At 35.4% G+C, this 10,549-nt stretch overlaps 1 non-coding gene and 1 pseudogene across 1 annotated transcript; one reads left to right on the plus strand and one right to left on the minus strand.

The window, feature by feature from the left end:
- Positions 1 to 5,772: 5,772 nt before the first annotated feature.
- On the minus strand, positions 5,773 to 8,615 carry LOC116144884 (annotated as a pseudogene).
- A 1,739-nt stretch (positions 8,616 to 10,354) lies between these two features.
- On the plus strand, positions 10,355 to 10,428 carry TRNAN-GUU. The gene has a single exon. It is a non-coding gene; the product is annotated as a tRNA-Asn (tRNA).
- The last annotated feature ends 121 nt before the right edge of the window (positions 10,429 to 10,549 follow it).

Here is a 10,549-nt window from a genome sequence, read left to right on the forward strand (position 1 = left end):
CCGACTAGATCCACCACGGATCTAGCCAAAAAAGGCCAGATCTATGGCCAGATGTGGCCGTCGACAGCTGCAAAAGTCCATCTTTGGCCGTCAGCGATGGCCAAAGATATGGCCATAGTTGTCGGTCAACAACGGCCAGATTTGGCATTTTCCAGCCAGATCTACTGTGGATCTGGCCGAAAAAGGCCAGATCGGTGAATTAACAGCCAGTTCCCGTCGTGGTGTAGGCCGTTGTGACAGATTCTGGTTACCACCAATGGTGGTTGCCGGAATCTGGCAAGTATGGGTTGAATGAGGGTGTTTTTGTTAATTTTTAAACTTTTTTCTGGGGGTATTTAATGAAATTAATAAACTTAAGGGGTCTAAAAGTAATTAAAAATATAGTAATATTTCTTAAATAATGTGCCAAACAATATTTGAGGAATATAATTGGGAATATGGGTAGAAATATGAAGCCAAACGCACCCTTTATTTTCTTTTATAGTCTAAAAATCTTGGGATTCTTTATGTGAACCCAAATTTTAAGAGTAAATGATTTTTTCCACTCAAATAATGATTCAATAACATTTTTCCACCACAGACTTTTAAAATATCACTTCATTATTCAAATTTATATTTTGTTTCCATTTTCGGTATCGTTGTGACCTTACACCACCACTATTCTCTTCTTCGATCATCATTCACCAAAACTCTCAAACCCTACTCTCGTTGACCCCGCCAATACCAACCACCAAAATCCAATCTTCTACCACCAAAAGACTCTAGACTTCCCATTTTCAAAAGCCTCAACAACTTGGACTGAGTTTGCTCTCTATTCACCATCAGAATATAAATTTGGGTAATAAAGTGGTATTTTAAAAGTTTGTGGGCGAAAAAATATCATTTATTTGGGTGGAAAAAGTGGTTAGCTCCAAATTTTAACTATGAGCCCTAAAAAATATAAGGCTGCCTTTGGATGATTATTTTTATCCATATTTTGAGACAGATTTTGGGGATAGTGTTTGATTCATTATTTAGACAATAGAATCTTGAAAACTCTATTCCGACACTTTTCTGGCAGCTTTATGACCGTTTGAATTTTTTTTGCAGTCTTCCTTTTTCATGCGTTCTCTTTTCTTCTTTCACGCTTCTTCACCATTTTTTTTTTTTTTTTTTTTTTTTGCAGTCCTTTTTCCACGTTAGTACGGTATGTGTTGTTGTTAAATATTGATTTGATTGCAATCCCCGAGTCAACTCTGCAACACGGTATTATAGATAACATGACGATTGTACGGATAACATAACGAATGCACTTATGTAGCACAGTGGATCATCGTAGTTGTTAATGTAGTAACGTTGTAATAATGATTGTAAGGGTTGATAATTAGTTACTTTTGTCATATATAGTATTAATGATGTTTTTTAAACAGTTGGATTAGTACTTGAACTTATATGTAGTTTTTGTTTTTTATATCTACTGGTGACAAATTACCATAAAATATATTAGTATTATAAAATGTACTTGATAGTTATATATATATAATAAATACATTATTTTAACAAAAGCAACAAAATATATATTAATAAATCATTTATAAAAAATATATTAATCAAATTATCAACACAAAACAAGTTTAAATACTCTATCAAATACATATTCTGTAAATTCTATTCTCGTAATCATAATCCTATCCAGCTATCCAATACTATCCCACAAATCTTATCCAAAATAATAAACAAACGCACCCTAAACTTCCAGAGAGATCCCCAACTCTACAATTATTAGAGTATTTTAATCAAAGTTATATGAAATTAATTTCTCTATACTTTTCATTAAATAATAAAACTCTTAATTATTTAGAAATACCAAATATCTATATTTCTCCATTGTTAAGTTTTAAGTTTATTAAATATTAAAAAATAATTTCATAAAATTTATTAACTTATTATTATAGCTTTAACTAAATAGATTTTTATTATTTCATAAAATATCTGAGGAATTTTTATTTTACATAAAACCTCATGTAATTAACTTTTTTAACTTTAAATTAATTGCTATATAGATTTATATGACATAGGCAACTTTACACGTGTTTACCTCTTATAAACCAGCGTTTCATAGAGCCTAAAAAAGATAAACGCAGCGTTTTATGGAACTAAAACACGTAAACGATCTAAGTCTAAGCGCCCGAAATTTTGAGCGCTAAATTCAAAAACCGTTGAAAACTTTCCCGCTAAAACCCATTACTACCGATCGCATAACTTTGCTTTCCAGCTTTTCCTTCCCTTTCTCATATTTTCTATTTGCCAAACAATCGAAAACGTAATTCACCAAACTTGTCATCGGAAGATACGATTTTTACATGTAATTAATATATATGTAACGTGTTCGATGAAATGTTTTAACGAGTGTAGGTTGTGAATACTGAATAGATAACTATGCACGGAAGACTGGCATGCCGCCTTGTGAAGAAATAACGACCGGCGAAAAAGGGCAGCTTCGACCTTTCAATGTAAGCCGTTTATATGTCTTGATAGCTCATTGTATGAATTGCCTTGTCAGTTGAATGATTTCTTTGTTCTACAATCATAGATCAGCTGATAATTCATAACCACTTTTATATCTAAAATTAAATTGATTTTAATTTTTAGATCTGAGTGGCCTTATAGATTGGTATTATGAGAGTTACATCACTTCGGATCCTTATGACTGAATTTGATTTACATGTAATAAATTATGGTATCTTTCCAGGGATTTTTATTTTTTTTGGGAGAGGAGATAATTTAATTTGTGATAGCTTTGACTTGGTTTTTTGTTGTGTGATGTTACAGACGAGCTGTTAAATGAAGTAACTAAAGAAGTGTGAAAATTTCCTTGTGCTTCAGTCTTTGATAAGGTAATTGTCACACTGTTTCTTTCTGATCATGCTTTTGAGGACTCTGTCCGTGTGTTAAATAATGTGTATATTTATTTACTATGTCATTTATCTCAATTTTTGGTTGTATGATTCCTGTGATGGTTCTATTTTAGGAAATGCAGGACGAAGGTTAAGTTTCCAAACAACAAGAAATGAGACCATTATGAGCACTCAATCAACCACCTTTCTTTAATTCGGAACAAGCGCTGCTTATGGCTTATGTGGAGTTTTTGAGCAAGTATCTTTAGCCAATGTGAGGTTTGTCTTATGATCAGCGCTCAGGTTCCTTGTTTCTGATTATGCAGGTATAACCGGGCAGAAATAATACAGAATTTGGTGTGGAAAGTAGGGCTTAGGCTCTTTGACACTTCCAGAAAATTCAAGAGACGCTCAGTCATCAAGAAAGAGTATTTTAAGAGACTTCTGCTTCTGCTCTGGAATTACATGTCGAAAATGGATCTTGATTTGAATGTGGTGAGTCATTTCTTTATGTCTGTCTGTGAATTAAAATTATTTTACTAAAGGTTTAAGTTGTGGATCTTTGATTGTGATGGCTTGTTGATTGTTTATGCAACGAATGGTTACTGGTCTATAAGAGCTGAAGGTTGGTTACTATGATAAACATTGTTCTAAATCCTAAAACACAGAAGTAGGGTTAATGGAATAAATTTTTTTGCTTGGGAAGAATTGAGACATAATCACTAGTGATTGGAAATGTTTTGGAGCAAAAAGGCCTTTGAAGGATCATTATTTTATTAACATTTTTTTTGAGCATGATTTTGATTACACAACATTGATCAAAATTGTACTGTTGCTTGCTCCAAATTGGATGAAATGTTTTAATTATCCAAATTGTAACTAATTTTCTTTATGGCATGACCAAGCATCTTGAACCAACTGCCTAGATTATTATTGCTAAACTTCTTGCTTTTGCTAGGATATGGGCACCAAAAGATCCTTACATCAAGGTGAGGGTTCTTGATGATGTTTGGTGAGGAATAGTAGTAGTGATAAGGCAGCCATTTTGCTCGCCATCAATGCACTTTCTCAAACGAACTGATGCAGACCATACATCTCACGGGTGGGTTTTCTCTTTTACTGGGTTCCCGAGTTGTGTTATCAAAATGGGATCGTTGAAACTCTTGAATTCCTTCACTATTTATTGTTTTCTTTGATCAACAGGGTCTGATGGAAGAGCTCACAGGATACCCAAAAGTCTAGTACAACATTTTCCCAATATTTTATGGAGAATCTAACGGCTTGACTTTGTTGTTGTTCGGCATGTAAATTCTTATTTTTGCTTAATCATACATGTAACACTGAGTGAGGAGTGAGCTGCTTTCTCATTCTGAGAGAAAAGGATAGAAAATATATTGAGATGCAAGCTTTGGATGTTTTATATCGATATATATGTGAGATTGACTGTAAATTGGGTGTTTCTATTGTCTTGCATAGATTGGTTCTATTTGATTAAACTTGTGGATAGACGCAAAATGCTTTGATAAGGACAAATTCCGCAATAAAATATTGAGTATGGTCTGGTAGAGGTTTTCTTGGCTTGATAAATGCAATAAATTTTACAAGTGACCTCAAGCTTTGAAAAGCACAGCCTGGATACAGTTATCTTTTTTCAATACCCGTTTACTTTATGTGTTTACTGTTACTGACTACCACTACTACTAGAACCTCTGAACCCTCGGATAGAAAAGTATCTAAGCACAACAATCCAGTTTCAACTTATGTCCTTTCAGCACAGTTCTTACCTTCCAACCACTTGTTGCTTCTCAACTTACGTTCAGCTACGGTAAAGATGCTTGCACTTATCCATTCCTTTGAGAACTTCATCAGGGTTCACCAGAGCCACCTCTGGATTTTTCTAATTTCACAAGCTTTCTCCAACCACTTGCAGTGAAAGCATCTGTTCTAAGCAGGCTTTTTTTTCCCAATTCACGACTATCCATACACAGTGCATGAACACTTCCCGTGTCTTCATCGATTTGCTTTCAAGTGACTGACCATCCGTTCTATTAGACCATCTGAATTATCTTATTCAAACCAGGAACCCACCATCCTGAAAAGCATCTGGTGTATGCTGTGTAGCCTGAAATCCTGGACTAACTACGAACATTGCATTGCATTAACTTAACTAGCAGTGAAATAATAATCATACTCAATAAATTTCTTTAGCAAGGCTCCCACCTCCGCAACTAGCTTTGTCAGTAGAAGGCAGATCCAGATCTCTTGAATTTTGTTCTGGGTGCATATTGCAGAAGCTCGATAGATCTCTTCTATAGGGGACTTCGTTAATCATTTCTCTCATCTTGATCACTGCTTCTCCGATGAATGGTATGAGATCCTGCATTGCGTCTAATACCTGTTGTTATCATTTCTATTACTCTATGACATGACATCTTCAAAGGTCTGAGGCTTTGGCGAAGGGCAACACTTCTGTCTGCCAAAACAAATCTTTCCAACGAAGCCTCGCTTGCCATGGCAAAGGCTTAGATTAGCAGGTGAAGGGAACCATTTGCATGAGGCCAGCCGCTCATAAATGCCTTCAACGTGACAACTGCATGGTGTTGTACCTTCTGATCCATTCTCAAGAAGTTTGATAAGGTCTTCTCAATCTCACAGGCAAATATTTTCTCAACAGCTTTTGATTTTCCAGCTTTGATCAATGCCATCAAAATCGCCAATATGCTCTCATGCCATTCTTCAGCATTGTGAGAGAGCAAATTGGCAAGCTTATCAAAGGGAACTCTCTCACACCTTGTCAACTGTCTCTGACTCATGAACTCTCGCAAGCTTGTGGGACAGTTTAATGTTAGTTTGGATTGTTGGATCCTCACATTTTTCTAACTGACCTGCCAACTTATCACTGCTCCAACATTTCAAGGGATGGAAAATACTCAATAATCACCCTACTAAATATATTGTATAGCTCTGCGCAGACACAGCAATTAGACTCTGCGAGTCTGTTAGATGATTTTGTGGATCCAGGGCCCAATATGCCACTGAAGCTGGCTCTGCTAGCTTCAAGTTCAGAAATGGATTTGCTAGCCATAGAGCCTGCAGGATAGCTTCTAAGGTGATAATCGTCTGCCTCTTCTTCTAAGACACTGAGGACACTCTCATCTTTGCTTCCGCAATTTTTTGATGTCCTCTTTCCCAAAAGTAAGAAGCCAAGGCCAATGAATGAAATTTCTTTTCAGTTTCTATTCACTTAATAGACTGAACTGAATCATTTTTCTTGCTCTCAAGGAACAGAGAAACCATATCATGTACATGGTATAAGGGATCTGTATCATCTTTCATAAGCAATGAACCTTCAACAAGCTTGCACACTATTAGAGGGAATAGGCTTTTCTGCCCAAGAATTGACCACATAGCCTCTAGACAAGTTTCTGGTACAGGTTCTGCCCATGAAAGAGCAGCAAGAGCTATGAAAAGCCTTCTGGGATCTCTAGGCATTGCTTCAAGACTGAACCCAAATGACCCAAAAATTGTTAGAGTGTTCTCAGCTTCTTTCTCATTCACATATGAGACTGGACCTGGTGCACAAGTGGCAAAGGTGGATAGATTTGTGATCGCTTTCTCCCATTTTTCAGCTCTTAACTCTTTCCTGAGAGCTTTACCCATAACAGCAACTGTTAGAGGATGGTGGCCACAACGCTCGAGCAAGTTTTCAGCTATGTCCTGTAATGAAAGAACATATCTCAACACATCAGAAAGTAATTAGTGAAATGTAACAAAAAGTTGGGCAGTGATGATAATGAGTTAAGCACATAAGTTTAGCTCACATGTCAACTTTAAAAGAAGCTTTCATCTATTTTTAAACAAGATTGCAATTCCCCTATGTGCTTTTTAAGGCTTTCCAAAACAACTGGATGGTTCTATTTTGGTTTACATAATTTTTCTATATTAGAAGAAAAGACGACAAGTAAATATTTGTAGCAGATTCACATGCAGAGAACCTAGTCTCATTACAAGGACAAATAATGGCTCCTCTTTTCTAGTAGCATCACTAGGGATGATTGCTCCCATCTTTAGAAGCTGTGAATGATATAATTAGCTATTTGAAACTTACGCGATATCTAGACACAATCTGAGTAAGGCTTGATGCAAAGGGCATATAACATCCTGTATTTCTGACTTAATAAAGATAAAATCCAGTATTGACAATTGTTGGGTAGTTCAAATTTTCAAATAGCAGAAATGTTGCATAATCTACTCATTCACAGGCTGCACCTTCCATGTTTTTATTCACAGGCTTGTAATGCATTGACCATGTCGTAGAATCCGAAAGATAAAAGAAAATTCAACGTATTCATAACTATGCAAAGACTAATCAAATTTGCATGTGTTTTGATGTATCAAAAGATTGAAAATGCCGACATAATTACTTGGAAACTATGTAACAAATTTGGACAACGAAATTTTAGATTGAGCTAGTTCATACCGGTAACTCTTCTTCACTAAGGAGGGTATGGTAGAGGAGGATTGCTTTGCTGATCTCCCTTATATCATCTTTGCTCAACTCTACTTTCTCAGCTTCTGTTATTTCATAGACAGCTTCATTTCTGGTTGTTACTAAATACTTGCAATCATTATCGTACAGCTTTGCAAACCGCTCAACTATGTCTTGCTCCCACACATCATCAAGAAGGATCAATAAGCTCTTTCCATACAAGGCTTCTTGAAGCAAGCAACAAAGATAGTCAAGATCTCCGATATTCTCATCCTTAATCTTTTTCCAAAACCCTATCTGCACCAAGAATTTACTAATTTTTCTTGCTAACCGCTTCTGGTAATCAGACTTACGTCCGTTGCAAGCAGCTCTACTACACCATTGTCCAAATCCAAGTTCAACCGCCCCTCCCATAAATCTTGCAGGAGGATCTGAAGCTACTTGACGAGCCAAACATGACTTTCCAATACCAGATAACCCAACAATTAGAATGACTTGATGAGGCTCATCCCGCTCTAGCAAATTTCTCACATACATAGATTTACTAGAAATTGGGTAGCCTTGTTCAGCCTTTACTTTCAATCGAATTGGGAAATCTTGTGCAGTTGATTCTATTACTCTCTCAACATTTTGAGCCAATAATTGAGACTCAAGCCACCAATTCAAGTCATTCTTGATTGAGTTTACCAGTTTCCCAATAGGGTCTCCAGTCATAGAAGTCCATACTACATGAGCCAAGTTCTTGATTTTACTTCTTGACACAATCCTTCTTGCCCTACCAATCTTCGGATGCAGCCTTTCTATCAGGGCATTCAAACTCTGAAGTTGGTGATCTAATTGGGGGTTATGAAGCTTGTATACATGTTTTTGTTTAACTCGGCGTGTCAAATTCTCAAGTTCTGATACAAAATCCTCAAGGCTTCGAATTCTCTTTGGAGCTTCTTCAAGATTCCTAGAGGCTACTTCTAATGCACCAACAGCCCCTAACATACTTGAAACTATTTCTGTTGCCGCGGCAATGGCTTGCAAAGGATCCATTACCACTTTAAATGGGAAGTTCGTTCTATTTCCGAATTTTGACCAGTAAAATAATTGTGCTCAAACCAATGATTGAACTCACCCAAGAGTTCAGATATAAACTCCCATTGGATCCACCGTGAAATTCACATAATGGAGATTTCATTAACATAATTCCTGAAGCTATGATAGCTCCACTGTCTATTTCATGAATACTTTAAAACAATACACTCAACTTCAACTTAGAGTTGAACAAGCACCAGCAGTAACCCAATTTTGCCAAAGACAATAAGGGAAATCAAGCTTGAAGAAACGCCCCACAGCAATTACAATCTCATTTTCAGGAAACTTTGATAACTCCATATTTGTCCCTCAAAAGAGTATTGAGACAAATAAACCTACCCCCGTCAAAGTTATGATGCTGCAGAAGATTAAAATCAGACTATCAGAAAAGGCCACAAAATAGATGCCCGCTTTGGTATTTCCAATAATTTAATGAAAACATAAAATGATTTCAATCAAATTGAAATAAGAATCTCCTTTATGCTAATATAAAATAGAATAATTCAGAATTTCCAATGCACTATGAACTAAAAGGTCAAAAATTTCAACAACAATCCAACTCTAAAACATATTCCATGGCAATCACACACTCAAAGAATGATCAAAATCCTTGAAAACAATATATCCTAGTTTGCATAATAAACGAATTACATGATCCTTAACATAAAAATGAATCCAAAAATCTTAACAAAACCTCAGTAAGCTTACAGATGAACATCATTCAAAAGCAAATCCAATACAGGTTTTATATGGTCTTGAAAAGGAAAAACAATCCGTTAAACAATACAAATCCAAAGCAAACCAAAACCAAAACCAAAACCAATTCAAAAACAGATTCATACCCAGTTTGTACATCGAGAAACTGAGACCAATCATGCCGAAAAATGTCAGAAATAATTTAAAATAAAAGGTTGGTCATACCTGGTTGGCTCTGAACTTCTATGAATTAAAAGAGAGAGTTGATGTTGTTGAAACCTAGTAAAGACTTTAGCTTTAGCAGCTTATTTTATTGTTGAACATTAGTGTTTTTGCCACTTTAGTAAAAGATTGAAAATTTGAAACTCAAAAATATTGTCTGATGAAAGAAAAGCTGCATTTGTTTCACAATTTTCCCCCTATCCTATCAAAAAATTGTGAACTCACTCAACTCAACTGTTGCACATTCACAGGTCAAATGCACGGAGCTGCTCCATGACTGTGTCAAAGCTTGGTTGTAAGTTTACGATGACAGACCAATGAAACTGCGACTTGGCACGTGTAAGGAGGATGATTATTGATGAAGATAGGCTGAGGGTAATGATAATCCAATCAAATTGGAGGGTCGACTATAATTGGGTTGCCTCACTGTTTAAGCTATCATCAATCATTCTATCATTTTCGTTCAACCTTCAAGTCCTTCAACTATGTCAAATTTCAATTCGTCCACAGTGTTTTTTCTTCTTCTTGATGATATAATACTATTTTTTTTTCTTTTTAATGTTTATTATATATGTTTGATATGCATTAAATTAGACGTTTGAATTTTTATTTTGTTTATTGTTAATTGTAATTGAATCAGGTTAAGTATATCTTTCTATTAAGAACATTAATAATAATGTTAAATAATTATCATTTGATGACCGAATAATTAACTAAGATTTTTAAGTGTATTATTCAAGAGTTCTGAATTAGATTTTAAAATTATGAAAATGACAATATCTCTCCTCTGCTCCATTAATTAGGAGAACGTACCAATTACATATCTTGACAATTAATCTTACTACAGTATTAAAAACTTCAAATTTACACTATTTTCAAGTCATTCCCATATAATAAATTAATATGATCACTTACAGTGTAATTTAAAAGATCCCAGCGCATACATAAATTAAAAAAATAAAATATGTAAGCCGGTTGCCGATTGACAACTGCTGGAGTAGCTCAGTTGGTTAGAGCGTGTGGCTGTTAACCACAAGGTCGAAGGTTCAAGCCCTTCCTCTAGCGGTTACTCTTTTGCAACATACTTTTGTTTTTTTAAAAATGTTTTTCAATTAATTCCACACAAGCATGACGCACTGTCACTGTGGGATGGCGACTCGCTTTGATTTCAAGCACACAATTTTAC

Source organism: Pistacia vera, unplaced genomic scaffold, assembly GCF_008641045.1.
Source record: "Pistacia vera cultivar Batoury unplaced genomic scaffold, PisVer_v2 Contig459, whole genome shotgun sequence".
NCBI classification, from domain to species: Eukaryota; Viridiplantae; Streptophyta; class Magnoliopsida; order Sapindales; family Anacardiaceae; genus Pistacia; species Pistacia vera.